Source organism: Triticum aestivum, chromosome 4D (assembly GCF_018294505.1).
Source record: "Triticum aestivum cultivar Chinese Spring chromosome 4D, IWGSC CS RefSeq v2.1, whole genome shotgun sequence".
Taxonomy (NCBI): Eukaryota; Viridiplantae; Streptophyta; class Magnoliopsida; order Poales; family Poaceae; genus Triticum; species Triticum aestivum.
In genome coordinates, this window is record NC_057805.1 from 123,399,830 (window position 1) to 123,413,097 (window position 13,268).

Sequence of the window (13,268 nt, forward strand, 5' to 3'; positions counted from 1 at the left end):
GCAGGTTGTTCGCCACACGATGGCCATTGGTGCCTCGGGATCACCTGCGGTGCTAGCTGAGATGATGACCTATCTGGGTTATCGCTGGCACCCTGAGTTCACCGTCTACGAGGAGTTCCAGGACTTTAACCAGGAGCAGTACCGTGCCATCGTCCACCTCTACTCTCGGGAGTACGACTCCACTACTGTGCTGCACACCGCACATGGTGTTGGTGTGACCATCGATATGGCTGTCCACGATGCAGCCTATGCTGCTCTGACACGTCTTCGTGGAGAGTATCATGAGTTGGACACCTCCCCTTTCAGGCACATTGCTATCGCCTCTGATGTTGGTACGGAGGGATACTATACTGCTGCCTACTCCACTGTCACCCGGGAGCCCTTCTACCATCAGCACCTGGTTCTGCATGCTGATGGGCTGGATCGAGCTAACCGAGCTCTTCGCCACGAGATGTACACCACCCGTCAGCACCTTTACCGTGCTCTGACGCTGCTGCACCCCTTTGTCCGGTCTGGACAGGTACCGCGTGCTGCGATCTACCCAGCCAGGACCGTGATGCCCCATGGTGTCGGTTGGCCAGAAGTGGGAGGCTACTCTCCCGCACTTGGTCCTTTTCTGCCACCTGAGCACCGGGCTCTACACCTGAGTATCCGCGGCCCTCAGTCTGCTGACGTGGAGGATTATCCATTACCTCACTACCAGCTGTCGGGCTACGATTACCTCCACAGTACCTCTTGGGACTGATGTAGGCTTGCTTGTAGTATTAGTTGCAGTCGCCGCGAGCCTGTGTGCCGCCTATGATGTTTTAGTTTATGTACTGAACTCTATGTACTGAACTATATACATGAACCCTTTTGTAAGTTATGTCGACTACTATGTAGTAGCTATCGTGCTCCTTCCAATTATGCATGTTTCATCATGAATGATTCTTGTCATTGCAAATTTTCTCAAATGCTGAACTACCCCTGTTATATATTAGCAGGATGGTTAGACCAGGTGGTCGTGGTCGTGGTGGCGATGCCCCACCACCACCTGAGTACATGGCTGGTATGATCCAACAGTTCGAACTGAACCGCCAATTCATGGAAAATATGATGGCTCAGTTTCCTCGCCCCAATATGAACCAGCAGCCAGCCCAAGTGACTCTTCAAGATTTCATACGCCTCAACCCAACCATCTACCGCAGCTCAACTCAGCCTCTGGATGCTGATGACTGGCTCCGTGACATCACCTATGAGATGGAGTCTGCTGATGTAGCCCCTGCCAGCTATGTCAATCTTGCTTCCTTCTTCTTGAAGGGACCCGCAGCTCAATGGTGGGACAGCCACAGGCGTACTCTGCCAGCTGGAACAATCATCACCTGGCCAGACTTCCAAGCTGCTTTCCGTGCCCGCTTCATTCCTCAGGGAGTCATGGACCGGAAGAAGCGTGAGTTCCGCAACCTCACCCAAGGCAACAAAACTGTCGAAGCTTATCAGCGGGAGTTTCTGGACTTGTCCCGCTATGCTGAAGAAGACATTGCAACTGATGCACGCAGACAGGAGAAGTTCCGTGATGGCCTTCAAGCTGACATCAAGCTCGCACTTCTAGTGCATGACTTTGCCGATTTCGCCACCTTGGTGAATAAGGCCATCAATGTCGAGACTGGTCTGCAGGAATACCAGAGCTCTCAGAGGCGCAACCGTGACACGGGCTCATCTTCGGGCTCGCCCTCACAGAAGCGTAAGATATGGATCCCAAACAGCATGTATCGTCCAAATGCACCTGCTCCCAGGAAATCTTATGCTGCACCGCGTCTGCCTCCTCCACCATCTAAGCAGTCAAAGCTACCAGCTCCCCCACCTGGGGCTCCTGTTCCCACTCCCGATAATGGTCTGTGCTTCAAGTGTGGTCAACCGGGTCACTTTGCCAGGAACTGCTATCAGAACCAGAATCAACTGGCCCTTCCAGCAGCTGGCCGTGGTAACAACCAGCCCCGCAACAACAATGCTAAGTCTCATGGTCGTGCTCATGCCAACCACGTTGATCTCAGCGAAGCTCAAGACCAGCCTGCTACTGTGATGGGTACAGTCCTCGTAAATTCAGTACCAGCATCCGTTTTATTTGATACAGGAGCATCCCATTCATTCATATCAGCAGAATTTGCATTCCTGCATGGCATTAATCACGAAGAGATAAACACTCCGCTAGTGGTACACACCCCTGCGGGCCAATGTCAAACCTCTATGGTTAGTCGCGATGTTACTGTTGAAATTGAAGGACTGGAATTTCTTGTCTCTCCCATCGTACTGAAGTCCTGTAGCATTGATCTCATTCTGGGAATGAATTGGTTAAAAGCGCATACTGCTTCAATCGTTTGCACCACTAAGACCGTCCATCTGCTACACCCTTCAGATGAGATAGTTACTTACCAAGCCCATCTGGTGCAAAATGCCGAGGCAAGGCTCTATGCATTGAATGCATTGAACGCTGCACCACTCGAGGGCATTGAAAACATTCCCGTCGTGCGTGAATTCCTCGACGTCTTCCCTGAAGAACTTCCGGGGATTCCCCCTGCTAGAGCTGTCGAATTCATCATCGACTTGAAACCAGGCACCACTCCTATAGCCAAGCGACCCTACAAAATGCCGCCGCATGAACTCCTTGAGATTAAGGAGGAAATCGACAAGTCTCTTCGCAAAGGATTCATTCGCCCAAGTTGCTCTCCTTGGGGAGCACCTTCTCTCTTTGTCAAGAAGAAGGATGGGACAAACCGGTTAGTTCAAGACTACCGTCCTATAAACCAAGCTACCATTCAGAATAAATACCCTCTTCCTCGGATCAATGATCTGTATGATCAACTAGCGGGTTCGTCAGTGTTCTCTAAGCTCGACTTGAGGTTGGGCTACCACCAGATCCGTGTTCGCGAAGAGGATATCCCAAAGACCGCCTTCGTGACTCGCTATGGTTCATACGAGTACACCGTCATGTCTTTCGGTTTAACCAATGCTCCAGCCACCTTCTCTCGTCTGATGAACTACATATTCATGGATTACCTCGACAAGTTCGTCGTGGTTTATCTGGATGATATCCTGATATTTTCCAAGAACGAAGAAGAACATGCTGAACATCTTCGTCTTGTGCTGGAAAAGCTACGAGAACATCAACTATATGCCAAGTTCTCTAAATGTGAATTTTGGCTACCCGAAGTAACCTATCTCGGGCATGTCATCTCTAAGGATGGTATTGCCGTCAACCCCGAGCGAGTTCAGGCTATTCTTGATTGGACTCCTCCCAAGAACGTTAAGCAAGTCAGAAGTTTTCTCGGTCTCGCCAGCTATTGCCGTCGATTTGTCGAGAACTTCTCTAAGATCGCCAGGCCTCTGACTACCCTGTTGCATAAGGGTGTCAAGTTCCAATGGACAGACAAATGCCAGGAAAGTTTCCAGGCACTCAAAGACAAGTTGACTTCTGCTCCAGTTCTAGCTCCACCTGATACTAAGAAGGACTTCGTCATTTACTGCGACGCTTCCCGTCAAGGGTTAGGCTGTGTCCTAATGCAAGACCGCAAAGTGATTGCTTATGCCTCTCGACAATTGCGCCCTCACGAAGAGAACTACCCAGTTCACGACCTCGAACTTGCTGCAGTCATTCATGCGCTGAAGCAGTGGCGACATTACCTTCTCGGTAATCGTTGCGAGATCTTCACTGACCACCAAAGTCTGAAGTATCTGTTTACTCAGCCAGATCTGAACCTCCGCCAGCAGAGATGGATGGAGCTCGTTGCAGACTTTGACTTGGGTATTTCCTATACTCCAGGCAAGGCTAATGTAATGGCTGATGCCTTGAGCCGCAAGTCTTACTGCAACCACCTCCAGGTTCATAAAGTTCAGCCCTCACTTGTTGAAGAATTCAGGAAGCTGAACCTCCATATTGTTCCTCCGGGTGCACTCGCTCCCCCTCCTAAACAATTTGGCAAGGTGAACCTCCACGTTGTTACCCAGGGTTCCCTCAATACCCTAGTTGCTAAACCAGATCTCGAGGACAGCATCAAAAGGCTACAGAAGTATGACTCTGAAGCCTACAAGATTAAGCGCTACCTCGCAGAAGGAAAGCCCTCATTCTTCACCATTTCTGAAGATGGCACCCTATACTTCAAGGGCCGCCTAGTGGTGCCATGTGCAGAGAAAAACCTGGATATGACACAGGAAGTTATGAAAGAAGCTCATGATACGCCTCTGTGTATCCATCCTGGTAGTACAAAGATGTATCAAGATATCCGTCAAAGATTCTGGTGGTCTAATATGAAGCAAGACATTGCTCGTTATGTTGCTGAGTGTGACGTTTGCCGTCGTATCAAAGCAGAACATCAAAGGCCTGCTGGAACTCTGCAACCTATCTCTATTCCTGAATGGAAATGGGACCATGTTGAGATGGACTTCGTCACTGGATTTCCCAAATCGCAGAAAGGTAATCATGCTATTCTTGTCGTCATTGACCGGCTTTCCAAAGTTGCACATTTTCTGGCGGTCAAAGAAACGATCATTGCTAGCCAGTTGGCAACGCTCTATATGTCCAGGATTGTTTCACTCCACGGTATTCCATTGGTTATCAACTCAGACCGTGGCAGCTTATTCACTTCAAGATTCTGGGCAAGTTTCCAAGGAGCTATGGGCACTCATCTGTCATTTAGTACTGCGTTTCATCCTCAATCGCAAGGACAAGTTGAACGCGTCAATCAAGTTCTCGAAGACATGCTTCGAGCTTGCGTTATTTCCTTCGGCAAGAAATGGGAGGAATCTCTCCCGTATGCTGAGTTCTCTTATAATAATAGCTATCAAGCTAGTCTGAAGATGGCCCCCTTCGAAGTGTTATATGGACGAAAGTGCCGAACCCCCCTGAACTGGTCAGAAACTAGGGAACGTCCACTCTTCGGTCCGGATATTATCCAAGATGCCGAAGAACAAGTCCGCATTATTCGCGAGAATCTCAAGACTGCTCAGTCACGTCAGAAGAGTCAGTATGACCGTCATCATAAAGACATGGTCTATCAACCTGGCGAAAAGGCTTATCTTCGAGTCACACCTATGAAGGGTGCTCACCGCTTCGGGATCAAGGGCAAACTAGCTCCTCGCTATATTGGCCCATTCACTATTCTCGAAAGGCGTGGAAAAGTGGCATACCAACTGGAACTACCGCCGAACCTTTCTCAGGTTCACGATGTGTTCCATGTGTCACAGCTCCGCCGTTGCTTCAAGGATCCAATCCGAGCTGTGGATCACGAAGTGCTCGAATTGCAGCAAGACCTCTCCTATAAGGAGCATCCGGTCCGCATTCTCGACCAGGCTGAACGCCGCACACGTCAGAAGGCGATGAAGTTTCTCAAAGTCCAGTGGTCGCACCATTCTGAAGATGAGGCCACTTGGGAACGAGAGGATCGTCTGCGCGAAGAATACCCCGCACGGTTTCCTTCTACCTCCTAAATCTCGGGACGAGATTTCTTGTAGTGGAGGAGATTTGTAACACCCTGGGAATCATGCTACAGTAACTCCCTGTGATTAAGCTAATCATGTTGCTAAACAGGGCTTGATCACATTTGAATCACCTTCCTTTCTAACTCCTAGTTCAAACTTCAAATATAATTAAAGTGAAAAATAAAAGTTTTCAAAAACTCAAACAAAAATGTTCAGTGGGTGCCAAATATTACACTGGTAATTATGGTGGAGAGAACACATTTTTATAAAATGCCTAAATGCTTTAAATGAAATAAAACAGAAAAGGGAATAAGCAAATAAAAAGAAAACAGAAACAGTCAGAGAAAAAGAAAAAAAGGAGCAGGCCTCCCCCCCCACTGACCCGGATCCGCTCACTCCCTCGGCCTCTGCGCCTCTCCCCCGGATCCGCGCCGCTCTCCTCTTCCCCATGCCCGACGCGCTCGCCGCCGTTCACCGTCGTTCACACGGCCACCGTACCCACCTCGCCGCCCCAAGGTGTCTCCAAGGACCGCCGTCGCCCGCTGCATCGTCTGGTGCATCCCGTTGGAGACCGGAGCCCCTACAACGAGCACACCGAGCTCGTCTTCCCCGCACGGCCGCCGTCGATCGCCGCCCCGTTTCGCCTCCGACGAGCCTCCCCGAGCACGCTGCCGTCCCCCTACAGCCGCGCGGTGAGCTCCTCTACCTCCTCCCCCTCTCCGCTAGCTCGCCCGCGCTCCGTAGCTGCCCCCCCACGCGCGCCCGAACGCCGCGCCGCGAGGCTCGCCGCCGGCGGGTCTCCGGTGACCAAATGGTCACGGGGTCAAGCCCGTTACACTCCCCGCCGTTTGTAGATGCCCCCCAGCCCCTCCGCTTTTTCGATAGCTCGCCGTAGCCATGTCTCCGTCGAGCACCCGTGCGCGCCGCCGCCTCCGCCGCTCGCCGGCGCCGATTCCGGCCAAGTCCGGCGAAGCCCCGGCCACCACTGGATGCGGCGCTGCGAGTTCTTTCGAATGGGCCTAGCCCCGTTCCTCCCCGAGCCCCGTAGCGCGATTCCGGCCAACTCCGGCGAGGGACCGCCGCGGTTTTGGTCGCCGGAGTTGCGCCGGCGCCGGCCGCCGACGTGGCTGGCCTGGCCCCACCCCCAGTGTCCCTGCCAGTGGCCCCCACGGGCCCCAGTTGACTGGGTTGACCCAGTCAACTGCTGACTGGGCAGGCCCAGTCACTGACATGCGGGCCCCGCCGCAAAAATTAAAAAAAAAGAAAAGAAAAAGAAAATGTTTTATAAATAAAAATAATTAGTTTAATTAATCTCTCACTGACAGGTGGGCCCAGTAGTTAATTAACTAAAAAACTAATTAGTTAATCCTCTGTTAACCCACTGTCTATGACAGGTGGGTCCCCCTTGTCAGTTTGACCAGTCAACCCGGACTGTTAACCGCTGACGTCACTCCTACGTCATGCTGACGTCATATCCCTTTTTCTGTTAATTAAATAATTCCAGAAATTCAAATAAACTTTGAAAATTCATATCTTTTAAACCGTAACTCGGATGAAAATGTTTTCTATATGAAAGTTGCTCAGAACGACGAGACGAATCCGAATATGCAGTCCGTTCGTCCACCACACCTCCCTAACCTATCGAACTAGCAACTTTCCCCCTCCGGTCCGTCTGTCTGAAAACGCGAAACATCGGGGATACCTCCCGGATGTTCCCCCCCTTCACCGGTACCACCTACTGTCGCGTTAGGACACCCCTAGCACCGCTCACTGTCATGTCACGCATCGTCATGCTTATGTTTGCATTGTATTTACTGTTTCTTCCCCCTCTTCTCTCCGGTAGACTACGAGACCGACACTGCTGCTGCCCAGTTTGACTACGGAGTCGACGACCCCTCCTACTTGACAGAGCAATCAGGCAAGCCCCCCCCCCCTTGATCACCAGATATCGCCTACTCTACTCTCTACTGCTTGCATTAGAGTAGTGTAGCATGTTACTGCTTTTCGATATCCTACTCTGATGCATAGCCTATCCTTGCTACTATTGTTACTACCTTTACCTGCAATCCTACATGCTTAGTATAGGATGCTAGATTTCCATCAGTGGCCCTACATTCTTGTCCGTCTGCTGTGCTATACTATCGGGCCGTGATCACCTGGGCGGTGATCACGGGCATATACTTATATACTATATACATGACACATGTGATGACTAAAGTCGGGTCGGCTCGTAGGAGTACCCGCAAGTGGATCTTTGTGGCGGAGCGACAGGGCAGGTTGAGACCGCCTAGGTAAGAGGTGGGCCTGGCCCTGGTCGGCGTTCGCAGATACTTAACACGCTTAACGAGATCTTGGTATTTGATCTGAGTCTGGCCATTTGGTCTATACGCACTAACCATCTACGTGGGAGTAGTTATGGGTATCCCGACGTCGTGGTATCAGCCGAAGCTCTTTTGACGTCAGCGACTGAGTGGCGCGCGCTGTGTTGGACCGCTTTGACGTAACCGCCGTGATCGTGTGGGTTGCTAGGTCTGCTCGCGGCCGCGTTCGCAACGTGCAGGTGTGCATAGGGCGATGGGCCCAGACCCCTGCGCGCATAGGTTTAGACCGGCGTGCTGACCTCTCTGTTGAGCCTAGGTGGGGCTGCGACGTGTTGATCTTACGAGGCCGGGCATGACCCAGAAAAGTGTGTCCGGCCAATTGGGATCGAGCGTGTTGGGTTATGTGGTGCACCCCTGCAGGGAAGTTTATCTATTCGAATAGCCGTGTCCCTCGGTAAAAGGACGACCCGGAGTTGTACCTCGAGCTTATGACAACTAGAACTGGATACTGAATAAAATACACCCTTCCAAGTGCCAGATACATCCCGGTGATCGCTCTCTAACAGGGCGACGAGGAGGGGATTGCCGGGTAGGATTATGCTATGCGATGCTACTTGGAGGACTTCAATCTACTCTCTTCTACATGCTGCAAGATGGAGATGTCCAGAAGCTTAGTCTTCGACAGGACTAGCTATCCCCCTCTTATTCCGGCATTCTGCAGTTCAGTCCACTGATATGCCTCTTTACACATATACCCATGCATATGTAGTGTAGCTCCTTGCTTGCGAGTACTTTGGATGAGTACTCACGGTTGCTTTTCTCCCTCTTTTCCCCTTTCTATACCGGATTGTCGCAATCAAATGTCGGAGTTCAGGAGCCAGACACCACCGTCGACGACGACTCCCACGGCACTGGAGGTGCCTACTACTACGTGCAGGCCGCTGACGACGACCAGGAGTAGTTAGGAGGTCCCAGGCAGGAGGCCTTGCCTTTTCGATCGTTGCTACCTTTGTGCTAGCCTTCTTAAGGCAAACTTGTTTAACTTATGTCTGTACTCAGATATTGTTGCTTCCGCTGACTCGTCTATGATCGAGCACTTGTATTCGAGCCCTCGAGGCCCCTGGCTTGTATTATGATGCTTGTATGACTTATTTATGTTTTAGAGTTGTGTTGTGATATCTTCCCGTGAGTCCCTGATCTTGGTCGTACACATTTGCGTGCATGATTAGTGTACGGTCAAATCGGGGGCGTCACAGAGGGGCCCACGAGGGTGGGGGCGTGCCTACCCCCCTAGGTGAGCCCTCCTACCTCGTGGCCGCCTCGTTGCGTCTCTGACTTCCACTCCAAGTCTCCTGTATTGCGTTTGTTCCAAGAAAGATCCTCGCGAAGGTTTCGTTCCGTTTGGATTCCGTTTGATATTCCTTTTCTGCGAAACACTGAAATAGGCAAAAAATAGCAACTGGCACTGGGCCTCCGGTTAATAGGTTAGTCCCAAAAATAATATAAAAGAGCATATTAAAGCACATCAAACATCCAAAAGATAATATAATAGCATGGAACAATAAAAAATTATAGATATGTTGGAGACGTATCAGCATCCCCAAGCTTAATTCCTGCTCGTCCTCGAGTAGGTAAATGATAAATACAGAATTTTTGATGTGGAATGCTACCTAACATAATTTTCAATGTAATTTCCTTTATTGTGGCATGAATGTTTAGATCCGAAAGATTCAAGACAAAAGTTTAATATTGACATAAAAATAATAATACTTCAAGCATACTAACCAAGCAATTATGTCCTCTCAAAATAACATAGCCAAAGAAAGCTCATCCCTACAAAATCATATAGTTTGGCCATGCTTCATTTTAGTCACACAAAATGGTCTCATCATGCACAACCCTGATGACAAGCCAAGCAATTGTTTCATACTTATCATTCTCAAACTTTTTCAACTTTCACACAATATATGAGCGCGAGCCATGGACATAGCACTATAGGTGGAATAGAATATGATGATGGAGGTTGTGTGGAGAAGACAAAAAAGGAGAAAGTCTCACATCGATGCGGCTAATCAACGGCTATGGAGATGACCATCAATTGATGCCAATGCAAGGAGTAGGGATTGCCATGCAACGGATGCACTAGAGCTATAAATGTATGAAAGCTCAACAAAAGAAACTAAGTGGGTGTGCATCCAACTTGCTTGCTCACGAAGACCTAGGGCATTTTGAGGAAGCCCATCATTGGAATATACAAGCCAAGTTCTATAATGAAAAATTCCCACTAGTATATGAAAGTGACAAAATAAGAGACTCTCTATCATGAAGATCATGGTGCTTCTTTGAATCACAAGTGTGGAAAAAGGATAGTAACATTGCCCCTTCTCTCTTTTTCTCACATTTTTTTGTTTGGGCCTTCTCTTTTTTATGGCCTCTTTTTTTTGTCCGGAGTCTCATCCCGACTTGTGGGGGAATCATAGTCTCCATCATCCTTTCCTCACATGGGACAATGCTCTAATAATTAAGATCATCACACTTTTATTTACTTACAACTCAAGAATTACAACTCGATACTTAGAACAAAATATGACTCTATGTAGATGCCTCCGGTGGTGTACCGGGATGTGCAATGAATCAAGAGTGACATGTATAAAAAAATATGAACGGTGGCTTTGCCACAAATACGATGTCAACTACATGATCATGCAAGGCAATATGACAATGATGAAGCGTGTCATAATAAATGGAGCGGTGGAAAGTTGCATGGCAATATATCTCGGAATGGCTATGGAAATGCCATAATAGGTAGGTATGGTGGCTGTTTTGAGGAAGATATAAGGAGGTTTATGTGTGATAGAGCATATCATATCACGGGGTTTGGATGTACCGGCGAAGTTTGCACCAACTCTCGAGGTGAGAAAGGGCAATGCACGGTACCGAAGAGGCTAGCAATGATGGAAGGGTGAGAATGCGTATAATCCATGGACTCAACATTAGTCATAAAGAACTCACATACTTATTGCAAAAATCTACAAGTCATCAAAACCAAGCACTACGCGCATGCTCCTAGGGGGATAGATTGGTAGGAAAAGACCATCGCTCGTCCCCGACCGCCACTCATAAGGAAGGCAATCAAAGAACACCTCATGCTTCAAATTTGTCACACAACAGTTACCATACGTGCATGCTACGGGACTTGCAAACCTCAACACAAGTATTTCTCAATTTCACAATTACTCAACTAGCACGACTCTAATATCACCATCTTTATATCTCAAAACAATTATCAAGTATCAAACTTCTCATAGTATTTAATGCACTCTATATGAAAGTTTTTATTATACCCATCTTGGATGCCTATCATATTAGGACTAATTTTATGGCCAAAGCAAATTACCATGCTGTTCTAAAAGACTCTCAAAATAATATAAGTTAAGCATGAGAGATCAATAATTTCTATAAAATAAAACCACCACTGTGCTCTAAAATGATATAAGTGAAGCACTAGAGCAAAATTATCTAGCTCAAAAGATATAAGTGAAGCACATAGAGTATTCTAATAAATTCCGATTCACGTGTGTATCTCCCAAAAGGTGTGTAAAGCAAGGATGATTGTGGTAAACTAAAAAGCAAAGACTCAAATCATACAAGACTCTCCAAGCAAAACACATATCATGTGGTGAATAAAAATATAGCCTCAAGTAAAGTTACCGATAGACGAAGACGAAAGACGGGATGTCTTCCGTGGCATCCCCAAGCTTAGGCTTTTGGTTGTCCTTGAATTTTACCTTGGGGTGCCTTGGGCATCCCCAAGCTTAGGCTCTTGCCACTCTTTATTCCAAAATCCATCAAATCTTTACTTAAAACTTGAAAACTTCACAACACAAAACTTAAACAAAAAATCTCATGAGCTCCGTTAGTATAAGAAAACAAACCACCACTTTAAGTTACTGTAATGATCTCATTATTTATTTATATTGGTGTTAAACCTACTGTATTCCAACTTCTCTATGGTTCATACCCCCCGATACTAGCCATAGATTCATCAAAATAAGCAAACAACACACGAAAAACAGAATCTGTCAAAAACAGAACAGTCTGTAGTAATCTGTATCAAATAAATACTTCTGGAACTCTAAAAATTCTGAAATAAATTGGTGGACGTGAGTAATTTTTCTATTAATCATCTGCAAAAAGAATAAACCTAAAATAACTCTCCAGTAAACAATGGCATCTAATCTCGTGAGCGCAAAAGTTTCTGTTTTTTACAGCAAGATTGCAAAGACTTCACCCAAGTCTTCCCAAAGGTTCTACTTGGCACAAACACTAATTAAAACATAAAACCACATCTAAACATAGGCTAGATGAATTATTTATTACTAAACAGGAACAAAAAGCAAAAAACAAAAATAAAATTGGGTTGCCTCCCAACAAGCGCTATCTTTTAACGCCCCTAGCTAGGCATAAAGACAAGAATAGATCTAGGCATTGCCACAATAATGATAAGGCAAATCGCAAAAACTCATCTCATATTCCCTATGTTCAGCAGCAAGTTTTATTTGTGGCAATCAAAAGTAATCAAAAGGGCTAAATTTAATGGGACAAAAATCCCCTAGATCAAGCTCGGGAGGTATTGGTTCCTCCCTTGGCCCCTCATATTGCACAACCAATTCATCATTATAAGCATTCTTTTGGCAAAAAGTCATGAGCCTTTGTTCAAGAGAAAAACCTAGCCCATTGTTCTGAATAGCAAATTATCATTAAGTTCAGAAATCCTATCAACTAGAACATCGGTAGGAACCTTCTTTCTAAGGTTTTCATTATAAGCAACATGATCTAAAGATCGTAAACGCATTATGTCTTCTTGATTAAAAAGGATAGCTTCTATGGGAGGATGGCCAGCATCCACCCTATAATGCGCAAAAATTTCATTGGCCTCTTTCATTATAAATCTGAATTCATGTGCTAAAAAGATAGTAGCCGCTCGCTTAACAGAAGAATGCTCAATATTGAAGAATTCTAGAGAAATCCTTTGTATGCAAGGATGCATCTGAATAAATTGTCTTTCAAGTTCAACTACGAGCAAAGATATAGAATCTACAAGACTACTAGTTCTATGAAGAATAGACCCACCCATAGTGGGCAGAGCACCGGCACAAGTAAAGAAATCTTCAATAACTCCTTTTCCAATAATATTACCGCTACCAATCCGAATTTTTTTAGTGTGTAAAATAGTAGGTTCTTCATGAGGATTATCAAAAGCATCAAATTTTCCCCCATTGTTACTATTATCCTTTTCAATGATAATCTCCTCAGTTTCAGACATGATGGCAACAAACCGCACTAAGAGCGAACACTCAAAAGGCAAGCAAAAAGAGGCGAACGGAAAAGGGCGAATAAAAGGGCAAAGGTGAAGTGGGGGAGAGGAAAACGAGAGGCAAATGGCAAATAATGTAATGCGAGGGATACGAATTTGTGATGGGTACTCGGTAT